Raw genomic sequence first — 21118 nt, forward strand, 5'->3', positions numbered from 1 at the left:
CCAGCTTCTGCGACTGAATCCTGTCAGACCAGAGTCCACTTTAATATGCCCCCTTTGTGTCCAAAGCAGAGTTCATCCTATACACTGAATAAGGCTGGAAACTGTGGGGAAAATACTATGTAACTGAACATTGGATCCTGGAGTATACAGTCCGTGGGAATGAATTAGGGTTTGCACAGGCATCTTCTGACTCTTAGGGGCTAGAATTTACAGAATCACAGTGTGATAGGGGTTGGAAGGGACCTCTGGAGATCATCTAGTCCAACCCCTCTGCCAGAGCAGGGTCACCTAGAGCAGGTTGCACAGGAACGCGTCCAGGTGGGTTTTGAATGTCTCCAGAGATGGAGACTCCACCACCTCTCTGGGCAGCCTGTGCCAGTGCTCTGCCACCCTCAAAGTAAGGAAGTTCCTCCTCATGTTTAGGTGGAACTTCCTATGCTCAAATTTGTGCCCATTACCTCTCGTCCTGTCCCCGGGCACCACTGGAAAGAGCCTGGCCCCATCCTCCTGACACCCACCCTTTAAGTATTTAAAAGCATTGATAAGTTTTGCTTAAAATGTGTCTTGTCTTTCTGAAAGGGAGGGTATGGCCTCTGCAATCTATCTGAAAATGGGTCTTTGGTTCAGGTTTTTGCTCTCTGTGGTTATGTGATTTCTTAGGACTGTCTTTATTCCTGAACTTGAGCACCTCCCTTGACAAGTAGCCTCACAAGTTCAAAGCACTGTGCTACAAAACAACACTGGTATGGAGATCAGTATCTGGTGAGACTGGCTGTTTTTAGGTGCTGTAGAAAAATAGCAAGGAAATAAGCATATGTGAGACCAGAAGGCCATTTATCCTACTAGGAATTCTCATATGTGCTCACTCAAGCTTACTGTGACATAGCCTGGGGACTCAGCCTAATGGCAGAAACATTAAACTTTGGCATTAAGGGAATGGACTGTGTAAATAGGTTGGAAGGGTACCCAAGAGGTTTTATTATTTTTGCCTATGATATTTATGATGAAGCAGCTCCAGTTTTCTAGGAATACGTCTTATTTCATTTCCTTCTGAGGCCTTTCTGTTATAAGAAGTGTTGATTTAAAGAAACTATGCAGAAATAAGTAAACACACAGTTTCTCCGAAATGTTTCCATTGTGTTTTTACAAATGTTGGTAGGCATTTAAAAATCTCACAGTGTTCTGAGAGATGGGATGAAAGCAGAGCTGAAGATCAGTTTGGGGTTTTGGGTAACACAACATATTCATGGGGCCATAGAGAGTGAGAATAACTTGATTTTGTACCAGTCGGGGCTCTTAGCAGGGAACAGAGACACGTGGTTTAAGTATGTTAGGTGAAGAGGAACTAGATGGGATTCAGAAGCCAGAACTTCAGAGTGGTCTAGCAGGTGAGAAATTCTCTTTAGACTATCCAAACCTGCTCCTGTTTCATTAGAATTGAGAATCCTGGTCTTCAGTGTCCCAGATGAATACCTTCATCATTGGAACTAGTGGAAAAAAATCAGAGGCACACCATCACCTGCTAACTTGGTGTGAAGCACGCATATGAAGAGTTCCCCTTCCTCAATTTCAGAATCCTCCTGCTTGGATTCAAGCATTAAGTCTGATCCCAGATTGATTCCATTTTCCTTTCTCCACAATTTCAAAGTCTTTTTGAGGGGGATCCATACCAATGTAATTGACTATCACTTCCTCAAGCCGCTGAGAGGAGCTTTTCTGGCGCGGTTCCTTGCCGGAGGGGGTGGCAGTGAGGGAGTCAGCCAGAGCTACCTTAGACAACGCCACCTTTGAGCTGTTACTGCTTCAGCTCTCAGCCTGACAGAGAAACAAAATGGAAATTAGTCAGGAGCACGAACCAAAGTGGAGACGCTCCTGGTACTGGTGGAAGAGGAACCCAGAGGCCTTTGGCAGAGGATTAGAGATGTCAGCTTTTGTGTTTCCGTGGTGGATGAGTCACTGTGGCTGTGCATCTTCCCTTTTTAAGCATTCACAACAGCATTTTTTCGCTGTTCATATGACTCCTTCCAAATACTGACTTCAGATACATCCACGTGGGCTTTTGCAAATCTGTATGAGCTCTCTCTGCTTTGCTAGATAGAAGCCAGCTCTGACCCAGCAGCCGTTTAGCCAGGTTAGCATGGTCCAAAACCTGGCCTGATCTCTCTGGCAGGGTTTAAAAGCTCAAGCTCAGATTTTCCTATCTGGCTTTCCGTTCTTGAGTGAGTTCTTGTGCAGATGGATCAAAAGAGAGGCAGACTGAGCTTGCAGTTACTTGCAAAGTAAGTCTGATTTTATCCTATGAATTTGCAGTATAAGAAACAACAAACCTAAATAGCATGTCAGTTCCTGACACCATTTTTCATTGCTTCTCCTGTTCTGAGGGAGCTGCTACCTTGTCAAAACACGATGTGTACGGGAGAAAATACCAAAAAGAAAATCAAGCAGCATATGGGATGTTCTCATGGCGTTGAGTTTTGTGGTGGAAGATGGGACTGTTGCCTGTGATGCCGTGTACTAGAGATCACGCCATGGCATGTAACTTTTATTTGAACGTTCTCGCTGCCAGTTTTTTTATGTCAAAGTTTGAGTGCTCTGCTGAGTCCGCACTGCCGGATGCAGGTTGTTCCTTATGAAGTGCTGACAGGAAACGTTGCACCAGAAGGGTGGATGCAGAGACCCTGGCTGTTGGGCACTTGCAAGGGGAGATAATTTCCCGAGTGGCATGAGACAGAGTGGTTTGCTCATCGTGTAAAAAGCCCAACTCCCATGGCATGTTCCTCTGATTGCTAGGTCCACTGCGGAAGAGTAAAAACATGACACTTAAAAATAGGATATATCCTGAACCATTACAAATGCCATCTGTTCTCAAAGAAACAACTGGTAGAAAAAAATAACCTTGGGTTGAAACCTTGCATGAAGTTGCCATTTAAGATAAGCGGGGTTGGCTTTGTTATTTTTATGTTTTGGAGGAGTGGAGAAAGGGCTGTTTGGCAACTGAAAGAAAACAGAAATGTGGAACAAGAGTGTACGTGTTACAGACACGTAGAGAAGTCGTGTCGTGAGGACCTGTTAAATAGCAAACTCTGGCATCTAAAATCATAGTGACACTGGAAGGGACACTTGTACCGTTTTAAATCAGCTCATGCAGATGACTGTAGTAAGGTGTCTGCCCACCGCCTGAAGGTGGTTTCTAGCAAAAATGTCTGTATTACTAGTCAGAAACAGATAAAGCCCCAATTCTCTAGTTGGGCCCGGTTCTCCAGTGAATGGTATGGCTTCCTCACCCATTCAAACTCACCCAGTCTGTCAGTGAGGGATGGATCAGTAGCTTAGGAAATACTGGCTCCATCCCTGTATGCTGCTCCCAAATCACACCCAGAGCCACCACCAGCGGGAACGTGAGCAAAGTGTCTTTGGGCTTGGCTGTTCCCAGCAGTCAGCACTGCTTCTTCTGGCCCCATTAGGGTGTGATTACGTGATTGAAAATAATTGAATTTTCAGAGATGGGCAAGTTGCTGTCCCCCACAGAGCTACAGAACCAGCCATGCCACCTGCCCCAAGTCTAATGCAAAATTCTGAAACCCCATTTGCAGTCTTGGTGACTTGTGCTGTTTTGGACACCCTGCTGAGGAGTAAAGTGGGATACCTGTAGTGTATTCCCATTATTTGCTTTGGTACTGGAACAGTCTGAAGGTGAACAGCCACTTACCAAGCTGAGGAGCAACTTACTTGCCTCCTTTTATGTGAACTCATGGACTCAGAGCATCTGTGGGTTACTTAGAGGTGTGGTGGCATATGAAATTGGCAGGCCACCGTAGTGATATAAAGCAGCCTGTGTCTTTGGAATCTTACACTGCTTAGAGATCTGAAAACGGGACGTCTCCATTTCAGTGAGTTTACTCGTGTTCTGCACTGATGTGAAGAGCAACAGACTTGTACCAAAGTCACGTGCCAAGAAACTGTGCCTGAGGTAAAGGCAATGAGCACTTTAACAGGGTAGTCATGCTCCTAGGGAGGGTCCTAGTCCTGTCAACCTCACTGGTTTTGCTAATTCCAAGTGGGACAGTGTGGTGAGGTAAGAAAAGGGTGTTTTAATGAGTAGGTTTGAGAGTGATATTTCTGACTCTCTTTCTTTTTTTACATCTCACAGCCCAGGAATAGCTGCAGTGATGTAACGTTGCTATTTAGAATTTTTTCAAAGCACGTTTTGAGTTTGGTGTCTGTGGGATTGATAATTTTGCTTTGGAAACGAGTGCGCCTAAGGTAAAAGGCTGCGTGCGTGCATTTTCAGGGTCTGTCAGTCTGTCTGAATTTGGCCTGCCACACTTCCGATCGTCTTATCTCCAGTCTGAACGTCGGAAGTTTTGAACAGTACTAGCTTGTGCTCAGCCTTTGACAAGCAGCTGGGGGATGAGACAAATCTACTATTCACGTTCTCTGCTATATGGGGAATAAAGCAATAACGTGCTCGCCAATGTTTGGTCCTAGTAGAGCTAACCCCTGAGGTTAAGACCTTTTGGTACTTGCCCCAGGGAAAGCATAATTCTTTTGTGATGTGCTGCAACAGCACATTTTTGCATTCTGGGGATGTGCCTTCACTGTGCTGCAGCAAAAACTGACCACATTGCCCCACAGTAGAGTGACAAAACACTGTGACCTTGAGGAAAAAACTCCCTGGAAGCATGAGGAGTGGTGTGGCTGGCATAGTTCACAATGGGTGGGAGAGCAAGCTTCTCATTTTATGAGTGATAACAAGACAAAAACCTCAGTTTTGCAGGAACTCTTTTTTTTTTTTTTGGTTGCAAGTTTTTTCATACTGGAACAGCGCAGCTAATTTACCAGTCCACAGAGAGAGGTAATGCTGAGCCCTGTTTAAACATAATACGTCGTTCTTGTAACACAGCTTGTATTTCTAGTTTCAAGCCTTGCATGTGGGTCAACTATACTTAATGTTTTAATAATCTAGCAATATTTCAGAAACACTCTCCTTTTGTCTACCAGTTTTTTCCATCTCTTGGCAGTGACGGTCTTGATCTCCCATGGCAGAAGTTCACTATCTCTCTAAAGTCGAGGTAAAATCTTCTGTACTCTGAAATGTTAGATCAGCCTCATTTTTTTTTTTTTTCCAGTTGTCAAGCTTAATGCATTTTTAAAGGATCCTCCTACTTTAAGATACAGCTAAAGTTGTGAAAAGTGAATATGTAACGGTGCATATATTTACTGTACGTGTACCTGTTAGTGGGAGACCTGGACTGAAAACTAAATTCTGCCACCCCCTAAATTTGGTGGAAGTTCAGCCCTGCTCACAGGTTTAGATCTAGCTGTGAAGTTTGTAGCTTTGTGGATCTTTATAATGGGTTAAATGAAAATTCTGTTTTTAGGCAATACTAAGTTTTGGCCCCAAACATAAGTTGGCTCGCAGTACATTCCCACCGTGGGCTTCTATGTCTGTATCCTATCACGTTCTCTTCTGTGACTTCCACCTCATGTGTGCTGCGATGCCTAATGTTTAAACAAGTTCATTAGATACTTCCGTGTTTTAAAAATATAAACCGCATTTTTCAGGCTATGGACCAACATGTTAAAAACCATCTGTGATATCAATTGCTCAACTTATGCTCTCAGAAGAGCCTGCTTTACTTAAGGCGAGTGCTCTGCACTTAAAGAAAATTAAGATGGTCATTAAGTACCTCAATTCACTTTTGAATATTTTGTCCGAGACTCTACCATTACAGCTTTTATTGTACCTAACCCTGTGGGCTCTTTCGAAAATGTGGCAGGGTTAAGTGCTTCTGTCATTCATCCCAGTTATTTGTGAGCCCAAACGTGGAGTTAGGTAACTGATTTCAAACCCATAACCTTGAAAACAGGTGACGGAAGTGGTGAGTAAAGACTAAATGAAATTCCACGGCCTGAGACTTAGGCAAAATGTCCCTTTGGCTGTTCAGGTTAATGTGATTAGCAGGGGAGGCTTCTTTTTCCTGAAGCATTTATTCCAGATATGTTTCTTTAGCCCTCTGCTCTGCTTGGCTCACTGTTTGCGGCCTATCCTTGCTCTTCTGTACGTAAATAAGTTTAATTGTTAGATATTGAATTAGGAATTCTCTTTTGCTATCAGAATGGTCTCTAAAGAGGGTAGGGATAGTTCTGAGAAGAAAAAATATATATTTCTAGGTTGGGTTTTGTAAGCCACGCTGGTATGACCATGCTGGGTGTTATCTAGAATTGTAGTCCTATAAAATGCAGCAAAGCTGACATAAAAATGCAGGGGGAAATTTCTTTTCTGTGTTTACAGAGCGACCTTCTGCACTTCAGGGACACTTTAAAGAGGAACATTAAGGATTGTAAACCTTAGTTGTAGAGCTCTTCAGAATTTTAGTCCTTTTAAACATATTTGATGATTAGTACGTTATGCCATGTGGGAACAACAAAGGACTCCTCAAAACACCAACACCAACTACTGCCAACTTGAGGTAAAAAAAAAACTCTAACACTTTCTCACTTCTTGCTCAGCGTGTGCTACTTCTGCCCTCAGCCACTACAAGTGGTGGGCATCTTGATTTAACCATTCAAGTAGATGGGCTTTCTGCAGGTCACTGGGGGTTTCTACCCTGTTATTTAGTTCAGAGAGAAAAAAATAAAAACCTCCCAACCCCACCCTCAGCCTGGGCTGTGAGATGTTTAGACTAATGCTTGGATGTAACCCTTGGCTAATGTAACGCTACCTTCAGGTTCTTCAGTTATGTCTTTTTTTCTACCCAGAACTTGAGGACTTCAGACTTTTTCAAGGATTCAAAGTGGTTTTGTAGCCTTGTTGGAGAAAAAGCAATTGCAGCAGCAAAAAGAGCTGTAATAGTTCCAACAGGACTGCAGACCGTGTGGAAACGCGGTACATGTCCCCTGCAGAAGTGCAGACCCGTTGTATAGCACTAGTGCTGTTGCCTGCAGTTCTGCCTGGGTACATCTCTGTGCATCCTGGAAGTGTTGGACTCACAATGCACACCCCAGGTTGTGTACATACATATACCTCTGCCTGGGGAATCCTTACCCTCTGTGCAAGCTTCTGGGTACATGGCCGTGAAGAGCCACAAACACCTATTATAAATTAGTTTTCTCATATTACAATCTGCCCCAGTAAAAATTATTCATTCACTGTTGGTCAGGAGCCAAGACTTGACCATAAAGACCTGTAGACTCAATTTTTATTTGTACACATGGCCTTTCCTATCCACTTGCTGTGTCATCATTAACAGACAAGGCCCTTTGCCCTTGCAAGAATGCTACAATGGGTTTTGTTGACATACGTAAGAATGAGGAGCCGAGTATCTCAGAGTGCTGAATGATTTATGAACATACATTTAGTTAAAGGAGAGATGACCACAGTATTTGCTGTTTCTCTAATGCATTTTTTTTTTTGGCTTTCAGAGAGTAAAATGTTGAATGAAGCAGGATGTCTGAGGGCACACCTACAGAAATTAGGGCTGACAGCCTCACCTCCTCTGCCCACTCTGAGCGCTATGTAAATTCCCCACTGCTCCATGTCCAGCCATCGTGGAGCACAGGTAGTGAAAAGTTTGAGTCTGCGACAGTCTGTGTACGTGTGCCCTTCTACATTTGCCAGCTAACATTGTGGCTTGGGGCTCTCTTGCAAAGCTCTTTTCAGCCAGAGTGGCCCATTCTTCCAGTAAAGATTTTTAGGTGCCCAGAATATATGTCGTTTGTTGTTAACTGTGGCTTCTTGCAATTCTGAAAAATTCCGGTATCTTTATGCAAGACTGTATTGACCATTACAGTTTGCGTAAGACATGTTGAATCACACCGTACAAACTGCTTTTGGTCATGCACACGCTTGGCTGTTCATTGAACTTTGCTCAGCCATTTACTTCCACCAGTTTCTTCCTCAGAACTCCTCAGGTTATCGCTTTGGTCAAGCGAGACTCTAGGCTCACTTCTGTACTTCTGGCTTTTCCTAGAAATACCCGTTTTCATGTTTGATTAGTTTGTGGCCAGAATTCTCCAATTTGTTGTTAGTGTCTTGCCATGTGAGAGACCAGCATTTTTTGGCTCAGTTTGGTCTATTGCTAATAGAATACAAAAGTTAACACACTAATGTGAAACAGCTCTGTGCTGGGACTGGGATGGTCCCCACACTTCAAGTTAGTATTGTCAGTTTGTATTTCTGTAGAAATATCAGTGAAGAAATTTAATGAGACTCACTTGTTTTAGTTCTTACTTGCTACGTTTATTTCTGATGTTCTGGTTTGGCTCACCTTAAAAATTCCCTTTTCGTACTGGGTTCACAGTTTACCATCTGAGTATATCAACATCCATAATAAAATACAAAGGCACCATTTACACACTTTTCTTCATAAAATAGCTGGGAATATCAAATACTGATGGTATAGTTGATGGCTGAGTTACCAAGATAACAAAGTTTCTTCAGAGCAAAGGTCTGCTGCTTTGCTTGGCTGATAAGCTCTCCCATTTTGTGACTGTGTGGTCATAGATGAAATTAAAAAGTTAAAAGAAAAATTTCCTCCTTCACTTAATGAGACCTTGTGGCTAAATTAATCAGCTGCTGGAGTTGCTCCCACAGCCCTGCTGCATGGCATGCAGAAGGTGCACCTGCTTGTTGTCACCTTTCAGGCCAGTGACTCTGTCGAGGCACAGAATATTATTGCTGGTAACGGTCTCAAATTTTATGCCGTTATCACACTAGCTCATCATACAAAGGTCATCTGAATTGTGTAGGTAATATTCTGCTCACTGAGAGAAATATCAAATTGAACAGAAACACAAAAGCACATTGTCTTAGGTACCCAGAAGCAAATGGGAATCTGAAAGTGTTACCTTACTGAGGAGAATTAAAACCATAGGACTTAACTCATGCTCAGCAATGCTTTACCTAAGCAGCTATTTCCGTTTCTACTTCAGTGTGTGCTAGAGAAGCAGATTCTGGATAAAGATCTCAATTTTCCGAACAAAGTTTTTTTCCAGTAAAAATCTGCGTCCTTTGAAATTCAGATTTTTTGATAAAAATATTATTTTAAAAAAACCCAAAACAATGTAGTTTTCCTTAAATCAGCTTTGTTCCCTTCCAAATCGTGTGTTTGTGATGAAGAGATGTGAATAGGGCACTTGGCTGATGCTGAATACGGTGTGGACGCCTATTTCAATAAAAGCATAAGAAAAAGTGTATTACACTCAGCTCCTAGCCAGGAAAGAACATCTTTGCAGAGTACACCCTTTCTTTTCAGCCTCCAGTCTACAGTTTCAGATGGTAATAATGACTCTTTGATATTTCTGTCTGGGAAGTGGAGACATTAATATTCTCCTAAGAGAACTCAACAGCAGTTGACCGTAAATTACACGGTACTCTGGAAACGCAGCAGGAGGTGTTTCCTTCCTTGGAAGGTTTAACACAGGGCCTTCATCCCATAGCGTATTACCCATATTTAACTTGCATTTTGAGTAATATCATTGTGTCAAATAACAGTGTTGTGGAAGCTGTAGCACATCTCCTCCTGGATGGAGGGCTGGCAGGAGCGCCTGTCTGTGCAGTGGGGCTGTCCCTTACGGTCTGTGGCTTATCCTGCACGATAGCAATGAGATGTAAGGTCTGGGCTGAAATTTTCAAAGTCTTCCGAGGGGTTTACCTACTGTTTTTAACAGGGTTTATGAGGATTAACTCCTCCTCAGCCTTTAAAATATCTTCTCTATTGTCTTTACTCAGGGACACATCAAAGGTTTTGAGAAGTTCCTTTTGCTTTATCTGGGGACATTGTTTTGGGTGTGAGATGTTATCACTGGCAACATGGATTTTTGTTTAAAAAATCATCATATCAGATTAAACGTTTTGTGGCCATTAAAGAAGGCCCCGGGCCAAAAATCCTGGGTTCAACCTAAGAGGAGAATGGTATGTTCAGCTGGGATGTCTGTTTTACTGGACACCCTCCTAGGCATTCTTTCACCTAACAGTGGTGAATAGCAATGGCTGTTACTTAATTGGGACAAATTAAGACACATTTGCATAATGAGGATACATTCAGATGGAGCCAAGTCATTAAGTGGTGCTTAAATTCCTATTAAAGTTAAACTTTTGGAAGTTTACAAATAGGTGTTAAATGAAGATTCAAGGCAACAAATGTAATTTTTAATTGTGGATTTGTTTAAAATTTTTTGCTGTATATCTCTTAACAACTATTTAGACTGAATAGTTCTTTTTTTACAGCTGTTAAAATGGAACAATTCACTGTTCACCAAGGTGCCTCAATTCAGAGGATTTTAGTACCTTGTTATTGACAGGTAAAAATACAAATTTTTCATGTGTTTTTTTTAAAGTTGAGACTTTTTCTCTGTGGGCAGTTTTTGTGCACATTCTTGCAAAAGTTGCGACACAGCAGTGTTGCCTGGTATCAGTCACCTGGTTACCGCAGGCGTGAGCTAGAGCAGTGTTCTCAGGTGCTGCCCAGTGCTCAGCATGTGGTCCCAGAAAACAGAATCCAGCCTTTTCCTAGCATGGCCCTCATCTCTGAGGTGGGTGGGGAGGGACCTCAACACATGTGGAAATAGAGGCATCCCAGTGCTGGGTTTGGGGGGGAAAACCCTCAGAGAAATGGAGTGGTTGGTGGAGCACGCCGTATTTTCTTGAGGAGCTGCTACAGGGGTGGGATCTTCTCCACTGTTACTTCTATATTTCCAGGACCTCACCAGCATGCCTTTCCCATGGGGACAAGGAGAAGGTCTGAACAATGAAGTAGCTCAACATTGTTACAGTTTGATTCCCACCTGAACATTGCCTGTGAAAAAATAAATCTTCCTGACAAGAAATCATAGAATTGCCTAGGTTGGAAGGGACCTTTAACATCATAGAGTCCAACCATCAACCTAACACTGCCAAAATCACTAAACCATGTCCCTAATCGCTATATCTACCCATCTTTTAAATACCTTCTGGTGCCTGAAGCCTTTGACTTTGAGGTAAAGAGAAACCCAGAAGTGGTGTGTGTACTTGCACAGGTAAGAGAAGGGCTGACAGGTAATCACAGTCTGTGTGTTAAAATGAGTTTCTGTAAAGAGTCTGACTTTGTGCAGACCTGTGATATGTCTCTCAAATGGGATCTTCAACTGTCATAATTTTGGCCACAAATATTTCTTGGTTGATCAGGCGTGCTGGTTAATCATGAATGAGAACCAGAAAACATTGTTTAGAAGATCATATGGGTACTTAGAGGGAAGAGCCAGAGTCTCTGCCACCTTATATCAACAGCTTTGTTTTGAAGTCACAGAAGTACAGCTCTGTGCCACCCTGAAACATCAGTCTCCTTTGGCTGATCTTACTGAATAAGGTAGACTTTATTTTGCCCTCACAAGGTATTTGGTTTGGTTTTACAAAGAAAAAGTTGGTAGTTTTGATAGATGGATACGCTTGTTACATTCCTACTTGTATGCCAGTGAGGGCTTGTAAGGACTTACCCTTCTTATCTTTTATAAGATCCTGAGACAAGGGAAAAAAGATTTCTATTGAGCATCTTCATGGCGCCCGGATCTGAGGTCAGTAGTGTCCCTATTTTTATTTACTGTGACATAATGCTATAAAGCCATCCCAACTTTGAGTGTAAAAGAGGAGCGCGAGACCTGTGCTTTGTCACTTGTCTCCCCGGCCGGGCAGGGCTGGGTTTCCCCGTGGTCTGGGAGGATGCATGCAGGGCGATTTTTATTTATTTCCCCAGCCTTGCTGCAGTGTGCTGTCTCAGCTGGCAGAGCAATGTGTTGCTGCAAGCCAGGTCTGAGGATTTCCGTTGCACACCTTCCTTCTCATCCATTTCTGCACGCAGAGGAACCGTGGCTGAGTGCTGCATAGCGGGTGGACGCGGGGGCTCTCTGGGAGCCCGCGGAGGAAGGCGAGCAGGAGCCCAGGCACGGCTCTGAGTGTGTGCCAAAAAGCCAAGCTTCTCAGAGCGCCAGGATTTAGACCTGTGGCTCATAAATGAATGAGGCCGACAAATAAATGACTTCTAGCTACGCTGCGATGGGCAGCGGCTGGTTTCCTGCATTACTTTGTTTTTACACCTTGTGGTCTCCCTGCTGGGCTGCTGGTATCAAGGACCATGAGCAGAGCGCAGGTCAGTCTCTCAACTAGTTGTCTTTTAAATGCAGCACGGAGAGAGCTTTTTATCTGTCCAAATACCTTAACTGCTTCCTGAGCAGGCTTCCTAAAATCCAAGAATTTAGCTTGCTTAATGCACATGGAATGTGGCTTGTAGCTTAAAATGGTCCAAATACCTTAACTGCTTCCTGAGCAGGCTCCCTAAAATCCAAGAATTTAGCTTGCTTAATGCACATGGAATGTGGCTTGTAGCTTAAAATGGAGACTCCTCTTTCTCCTCAACTGGAACCTCTTTAAAATCTTAGTACACCCACACACTGAAGGTTGGGCTCATTTGATGGATACCTAAGATCTCCATGGGTGGTACAACACATCGCTGCCTCTGCACAGCTCTCCTTTTAATCTGCTGTGCTGGGCTCTTTGGCAGGGAGGCTACTGCGGTCTCTCAGAAGCACTTCACACTATTTCTGTAAGAGAAAGGGTAAATTTTAAAAAAGGAGGTGCTGTCTGCCTTTCTAAACAAATGCGAGGTTTTGGGTCTTAATGTGAATCTGTAGCCTTTTCTGAAGTATATGTTAGTACGATAGAAGTATGAAGAGAGAGAATTTCCTTTCTGACGCACACTCTTCTAATTCTCCCTATTATGGCAAGCCTCAAGTCCTGTTCAAATTCCCAGTTTGGTTATCCAGCTTACTTACCAAAAATGGGATAATGCTGAAATACAGTAGAGGTAAATTGTTTTATAGCTGTCTTAATGGAGGGCACTATTAGTACTGTAATAATATGATGTTAATGGAGTCAATACCTTCAGGGCTGAATTACAGCCTCTCTTGGTAATACCTTCCAGAAGCGGAGAAAGGATCAGGAAATGCCTTCATTTGGGAAATTTCTTTCCAATACTCTTTGCTGGAGGAGGATGATCTTAGCACCTGCTATTTTGACTCGGTTTCATGTCTCGCTTCTCCATAGTGCCATCTCTTTCTGTTGGTGTCTGTTTTGGCACTATTAGCTCAGATAAATACATTGAGGAAAAGAGAAAAGGAAAATGTAGCTTCTAGGGAACTTTGAAAATACATTGAGTCTTTAAAGCAAGTAAATAATGGAGAAGAAAGAGTTACAGAAGATGGAAATGAGCAGAATGCAAAAAGGTGGTTAATTAAGGGGTTTTATGTTATACCCAGGGTCCACTAGATTTTGACCACATCAGTTTGTCTCCCTTGGTCCTTCATGAGCCTGAATGAAGCTCAGCCAACGACTTAAAGACTTAAGACGAGCCTACTAAAATGAAGCCTAAATGACAAAGGTAACAAAGAAGGATTTCTGTCCTTCACGATATCAAGATCTCTTTCTTCTCTATCTAGAGCTACTTCAGGTCACACCACTCACAAATCTATGTCACATTCTCAAGGTGTCTAATTACTAGGAATCAGTGGTGCACATTTCCTCAATCTGAAGCTTTCTTGAAACCTGAGATCTGTGCTAGGTGTTCTGAGGTCTTCGCTTTAACCTTTCACAAGAAACTCATTGTAGTTGCAGTCTTTGAGTCGTATCTGCACTTACACTAATTGAATATTTAAATATGTTATTGCTGGACAAAAAAGTGTTTTTCATTTCAGTGCCACTTTTCAGTTCGCTTGCACTGGTGATACTTCTCATGGTGGCAAAGGAGAAACCAGCATTCCTTATCCTCTTACTCGGATAAAGAGTGGCTTGTTGGACTAAAGTACTCATGAGAGAGACCCATGGAAAAGTTCCTGTGCTGCTGTTCTTTCATGTCTTGGATGAGTTCTCTGAAAATTGGCAAATAACTGCTGCTCTAGAAGTCAAGAAATCTCACATGAGAAACTTTGAGGATGATTTTGTCAGAATTGATGTTTTCCTCTGAAATAGTTTTTGATGACCAATTTGTGTATTCAAATAACAGAGCTCGTTCTAGAGAACTTTTTGGTAATCTCTCAGATGAATAGCTTGAGTAAAGAGTCCTGGCCATAACTGGAAGGCAAATTATAGTTCCAGGGGATGAGAGATGCGAGGATGGATCGCAATGCTTTTGGAACAAGTTAGAGGCAAATGCCCGGTACTTATTCCAGAGCAGACCTTTGCCATCCCAGCATTTTCTTACCTCTGAAGAAAAATAACAATTGCTGTCCTTCTCAAGCTCTTGTTCCACCAAGGCAGCATATCTCTAAGTAATGCAAACCATGGAAGGTCTGAGTGGACCTTCAGACAATATCATGCAGTGTTGCCCCATGGAATAGCTGTGATCCAACGGTGGCTGGTTTCTAATTCAAGTCTCAGATCTTTTTGAAGATCTTGGCATCATTGAAGATGAAGGTTATAAATCATTTTGAGGGGAGTAGATTTAAAGTAGAGAAATTTTCTCTGAGGAGACAGATTTAGAAACATAAAATTGATAAACAGCAAAAAATGTATCTGAAATGTCTGAGCATATCCCGTTCAATTTCCTTTTCTTGTATGAAGTATAATCAAGAGCATTTCTTGTTTTTCCAGAAAGCTGTAGGTAGTTAGAAAGCACCTCTAGGTCAATTCTTAGTCTGATAATAACATAATAGCCTGAAGTCCCAATGCTGAAGTGCTGCTTCAAACGTCTCTTTTGAACAGTGCTGGCTGTAATGACAATAACAATCACACTTGGAGGTCCATGTGAGGAAAATATGTCTATGTAATAGGTCATATTGGAGTTCTGTTTCTCACATCTCTTGCAAATACACGTGAGAGCAGTAGTCACTGGGTAGAATTATCATTATGATCTGTTAGAAAGAGCCTCCAGATTATTCATACAAATGGTGCTTGTCAAGGCCAGCCTTGTAAGGCTAGGTCTCTGGTTGACCAAATGATATTGTGTTAATGGAAACAGTTGTCTTTAAAGAAATTGCATCTTTTTGCCTTTTAGTGAAGAAAATAACAGGCTTCAAATACTAGGCAAAAAAATGCAACCATCACAATGTGCAAGACTGCATTGCTTAATATTAGGGTGTTTCATAGCTGGACAAAAATTACTGTGATGGTTTGCTGAGAGAAAAAAACCCCAGACCTCTACCACCTCTTCTGATGAACAGTAATTTTTATAAAATCTCAGACAGGCAGAGAAGTTGTTGGCCTCTAAAAGCTGAAAGAAAATAAACAGGTGGTGAAACGAGGTGGCTTACTTTTTTTGGAATTCTGTGGAAACTCTTGTGTCTTAAACATTAATTTTTAACCACCATTTGTCAAGTATCCTTGGGCGGCACCCCATTACTGACTCAATAAATGTATTACCGGTGCTGTTATGCCTCTCCAGACCTTCGCATGCTTCACATGTCTGTTTGGAGCGGTGACTGTGCGATGCCAACGGCAGTGGCAGCCACAACAGGCTTCCCACAACTCTTACTAACAGCATGTGATTCAAAAGGCGTCGGTCTTTTTGCAGAAGCCACTTCCAGGAGGAAATGCAACCCTCGTCTAAAAGGTTGAACTCAGCCAGGTTACATGCGGGACTGGGTGTTGCTGGTGCAAGCTGTAGGCACAAAGTCTCTGTACCTTCTCATATCCACCATCTTAACCTCTCACACTGGCTAGCTTTCTTGGTGACTTTGTCTCCTTAACGGATTCTTTTGTTTTTGGTAGATTCCCAGCATTTTCCTAAAGTGCCCTTCTTAATATAGTATGTCACTGCTTTCCTTCACGTGAATCCATGCTCTCAGGTCTAATGTGCCACATGTCAAAGCCCTCTTACCTCTCTGTGTTTGTTGCAGTTGAAGCTGAGCAATGTGTTTGCCACAGGCTTTAATCCTCTTGCTCTTATAGGGCAGAAATTTTATCTGGCATAGACCACCTCACATTAAGGAGCTATTTCCAGTGATGGCCTACATAGAGAATCTCACACAGAGTTTGAAAAAGCACATGACAGGGCAAAGTGGGAATGTTTCATGCTCTTTTGTACAACATGTTGGACTATAGGTCTTTTTTCTATATATCTTCAGGTATTTGCATTGAGAAGCAGTCCAAAAAATTACTTCTCTCTTAAAAAAAATTCACTTTGAATTTGAAAAACCATTTAAAATCCCATTTTTTCCTTGCTTTTTTCCTGCTCACTCCTCTTTATACATACATATATATATGTATATGAAAATGAGAAATGGAAAAATAAGCCTGAACCTTTTTTTTCAATTTGAAGGAATAATGCCCATTTGAAAGGATCTCTATTAAAACAGGAACTGGTAAGTAAAGGGAGTATTTCACTTTATTAGTTCAAGTTTTGCTCATAAAAACATGAAAGGAAATATTTTTACTCTGAAAATTTTTGCGAAACCTTGTTTTTACTCATTCTAAAGAACTGGGTAGCGCTAATTTGGCAATATTTCTGGGAAATTGAACAGTTGAAGGGACAAAAATGGGTTTAGGTTATCTTTGGGTTTTTACTGTTACTTTGCTTAGAGATTAACACATAAAATTCAGTTACCTTCAAAAGGCCCCACAATCACTATAAATTGCTCAACTATTGTTATATTAACTATTTATTTTGGAAAAAGTTATTTATTATCGAGTATCTTATCTAAATAATACCTGGTCATATTAGAAAACAAAGCAAAACAGAGATCCAAAACTTAAAGTCTGGGCTTCTTAGGAACTGAAATATAAATTCACAGAATCACAGAATTTTTCAGAGTTGGAAGGGACCTCTAGAGATCATCTAGTCCAACTCCCCTGCTAAAGCAGGATTGCCTAGAGCACATTACTCAGGACTGCATCCAGGCGGGTCTTGAAAGTCTCCAGAGAAGGGGACTCCACAACCTCCCTGGGCAGCCTGTTCCAGTGCTCTGTCACCCTCACTGTAAAGAAGTTTTTTCTCATATTTGATCGGAACTTCCTATGTTCCAGCTTGTGCCCGTTACCCCTCGTCCCGTTACTGGGAACCACTGAAAAGAGTCTGTCTCCATCCTCCTTAAACCCACCCTTTAGATACTTGTAAACATTAATAAGGTCTCTCCTCAGCCTTCTCTTCTCCGGGCTAGAGAGTCCCAGCTCTCTCAGCCTTTCCTCATAAGGGAAATTCTCCAATCCCTCAGTCATCTTTGTTGCCCTACGCTGGACTCTCTCCAGTAGTTCCCTGTCTCTCTTGAGCTGGGAAGCCCAGAACTGGACACAGTATTCCAGTTGTGGCCTCACCAGTGCAGAGTAGAGGGGGAGAATGACCTCCCTTGATCTCCTGGCCACACTCGTCCCTGTGCAGCCCAGAATTCCGTTGGCCTTCTTGGAGACAAGGGCACGTTGCTTGCTCATGGATAATTTACTGTCTACCAAGACACCCAGATCCTTTTCCTCAGAGCTGCTTTCCAGCAGGTCCACCCCTAACCTATACTGGTGCCTGACATTCTTCCTCCCCAGGTGCAGGACCCTACACTTGTCCTTGCTGAACCTCAGTAGGTTCTTCTCTGCCCAGCTCTCCAGCCTGTCTAGGTCACGCTGGATGGCAGCACAGCCCTCCGGGGTGTCAGCCACCCCACCCAGTTTGGTATCATCAGCAAACTTGCTGAGTGTACACTCTGTCCCCTCGTCCAGGTCGTTGATGAATACGTTAAACAATACTGGTCCAAGTATTGACCCCTGGTGGTCACCACTGGTTACAGGCCCTCAACTCAACCCTCCATAGGGGTCTGCTCCATTAATCACAACCCTCTGAGTCCTGTCACACAGCTAGCTCTCAATCCACCTGTCCTGGTTCCGGTGGGGATAGGGTTAACTTTTCCTGGTATTCCATGCCATGTGAGCCACGCCCACCCTGAGCTGCCGGGGGAGGGGGCAGGAAGTTGCTGCTTAAAAGCGGGCTGGGGCGTCCCGGGTCCGGCCGGTCGGCGAGCGGCGGGGAGCGGTGGTTCCGTAATCGCGTTTGTATATTCCCCTATCCGTGTTGTTGTTGTTTGCCTGTTCCCTTTGCTGTTCTGTTAAACTGCCTTTGTCCCAACCCAAGAGTCTTGCCTTTTCTTACGATCCTTCCTGTATTAGGAAGGCACGTGCGAGCGGCACGTGGTTCTTTGTTGCCATCTGAGGCTAAACCACGACACCACCTCACTGTCCCCTCGTCTAGTCCACGCTTCCTCAGTTTCCAAAGGAGGATGTTATGAGAGACAGTGTCAAAAGCCTTGCTGAAGTCAAGGTAGATGAAATCTGCTGCTCTGCTCTCATCTAGCCAACAAGTTATAACATCATAGAAGGCTATGAGAGCAGTCAAGCATGATTTACCCTTGGTAAATCCACGTTGACCACTTCCAATAACTTCCTGCTCTTGAACGTGCTTGGATAAGACATCCAGAATGAATTGCTCCATTACCTTCCCAGGGACAGAGGTGAGACTAACCGGTCTGTAGTTCCCTGGGTCCTCCTTCCTGCCCTTTTTGAAGACTGGAGTGATATTGGCCTTCCTCCAGTCCTCAGGCACCTCTCCTGTTCTCCATGACCTTTCAAAGATGATGGAGAATGGCCAAGCAATAACATCTGCCAGCTCTCTCAGCACTTGCGGGTGCATCTTGTCAGGGCCCATGGACTTACGGGTGTCCAGTTTGGCCAAGTGGTCTCTAACCTGATCTTCCTCTACTGGGGAAAACTCTTCCTCTCTCCAGACCTTCCCCCTTGCTTCCAGGGCCTGGTATTCATGAGGGACAGCTTTAACAGTGAAGACTGAAGCAAAGAAGGCATTCAGTAGCTCTGCCTTCTCTGTGTCTTCCACCACTAGGGCGCCCATCTCATTCGTTAGTGGGCCTACATTTTCCCTAGTCTTCCTTTTTCTATTGATATCCTGAAAGAACCTCTTCTTGTTATCTTTAACCGTGGTGGCCAAGATGAGTTCTGCTTGAGCTTTGGCCCTTCTAATTTTCACCCTGCATAGCTTCACTACATCTTGGTATTTTTCATAAGTAGCCAACCCCCTTTTCCAAAGATCATAAACTTTTTTTTTTCCTGAGGTCCAGCCAAAGCTCTCTATTTAGCCAGGCTGGTCATCTTCCCTGTCTGCTCATTTTTTGGGACTTGGGGATGGCCTTCTCCTGAGCTTTTAAGAGTTCTTCCTTGAAGTAAGATCAGCAATTCCACAGAGAATTCTTAAAAAAAAAAAAAAAAGATATTGTGTATTTCTTGGGAAAGCAAAAATTACTTGGTTGTCAAGTAAGGGATATGAAAGTATTTGGATATGACAGTGCGAAACACATCCTTTGTTTTTTTTTTCAGTGGTTTTATTCCTTCTGTATGCATTTACTTTTAAAGTATAGCAAGATATCAATAACATGAGATATGTATGGCAATGGAATGTCCTAAATTAAGCTCTTTAAAATCAAAACTGTGTACTCATTTCCCCAGTGCACTTTTTTTTCAGGATGAGGGTCTTCAGAAACAGCCTGGTTTGGGACTTGATCTCACCGGCATCAGGGGTGGAAAAAGTGTCTTCCGCAGGCTAATGACATCTGGGAAAAATCTGTGGCTTGTAGCAGAGCGGCGAGCAGATAGCCACAGCCCTGGAGATCAGGAAGGAATTTATGACCTACACATGGACTCATAATATGGTATTTAAAATGACATGTTCATCTTGAAGTAAAAGAGAGACATTTCAGTAGTGTGCTAAAGAAATACTCCCACTTTTCCTGCTGTAGAGTAGCTGTAAATCAGCTCTTTCTTATTTCTATGTGTCTTTTGAAATGTCTCTGTTCAGAACATCCTGCGGTTGGAAAATCACAGGCGTGCCTGCAACCCTCCAGAGGAGACAGGGTGATTCAAAAGCCCTTCTTAGACTGTGATGGGAAACAGAGAACCAGACTTCAGGTGCAAACTGGAGAGGACTTTGCTGCCAGCAAGACGTCCTTTGAGGTAGTTGCAGCTCAAAAGATTGCTGAAATGAGCAGAGCCAGAGTTTGACTAGAAGCCAAGAAAAAGAGTAGCTCGGGTCAGTTAATCTACCACATTGCATGTGGGGGATCTATGATACGACACTGTCTCTGCCTGCTCTAAAGTTGTGTAATTGAAGGGATTCAGTCTTCAAATGTATCCTTGCCTGAACGGTAGCTGTTAGGCCTCGCTAGACACCACTGATGTAGGACTCAGGAAACTACTCCAGAAAATCTATAGAACCGGTGGGAGAAATACTCATGTAGCAGCTTGTAGAGCTCACTGGAGGAGTCTTTGGGGAGGGATGGGAAAAGTATGGAGATGGAGACCAAAGCTGTTCAAAGGTATGAAACAACTTCCGTACAAGCAGCAGCTGAATAGAGTTGGACTCTTCATCCAGTGATGGAGTGCCATGACAGAGACTGATAACATCGTGAGTCTGAGCTGCTTGGAGGTGACTTCTGATTTTGTTATTATTCTTTGTCGACATTCAGACACCCCAAAGCTTCAGCAAACGTCCTGTGCTTTACACACAGCTCTCTTGACATGTCTCAGACACAGCTGAGGATACTTATTTTGCAGACACCTATAAAATCATGTTAGGAGAGGATGCAGGAAGCAGAAATGTTAAAAACTAAGTGGATGATGGAGCTTGGAATAAGAAACATTCTAAGGGGTGAACTAAAATCATGGGCGACACATTCACCATCACTTCTCCGTTCTGAAGACAATTTCACTGCCAAAGTGGTAATATTTCAGTACTCCACTGATATGACTAAAACAAGCACAGAGAACTGTAATTATTGGAAGAAGAAATATTATGTGAGTTGAAAAAAAAAACCCACAACATCTCTTGCTTTCTTGGAAATGATCTCCTTTGTCTTTCCCCCCCTTTCATCACACAAGCACACTCACACCTACCCAAATTCTAAAAGGCAAAGCTGTCAACGGGTGATGAAGAAATTAAGAAGTCTTAGCCCAGCTGCACACGAGGATATTAGCTGATGTCAAAATTCTTGTTTGGCATCCCAGAGAGGGTACAGGGTTGATGTATTTCTGGAAGATACCTCTGTGTTTTTCCTTTAACCTCCTTTGACTTCTGAGAACTCTTGCGTAATTGCTCATTTCACAAAT

The sequence above is a fragment of the Larus michahellis genome, chromosome 2 (assembly GCF_964199755.1).
Source record: "Larus michahellis chromosome 2, bLarMic1.1, whole genome shotgun sequence".
NCBI classification, from domain to species: domain Eukaryota; kingdom Metazoa; phylum Chordata; class Aves; order Charadriiformes; family Laridae; genus Larus; species Larus michahellis.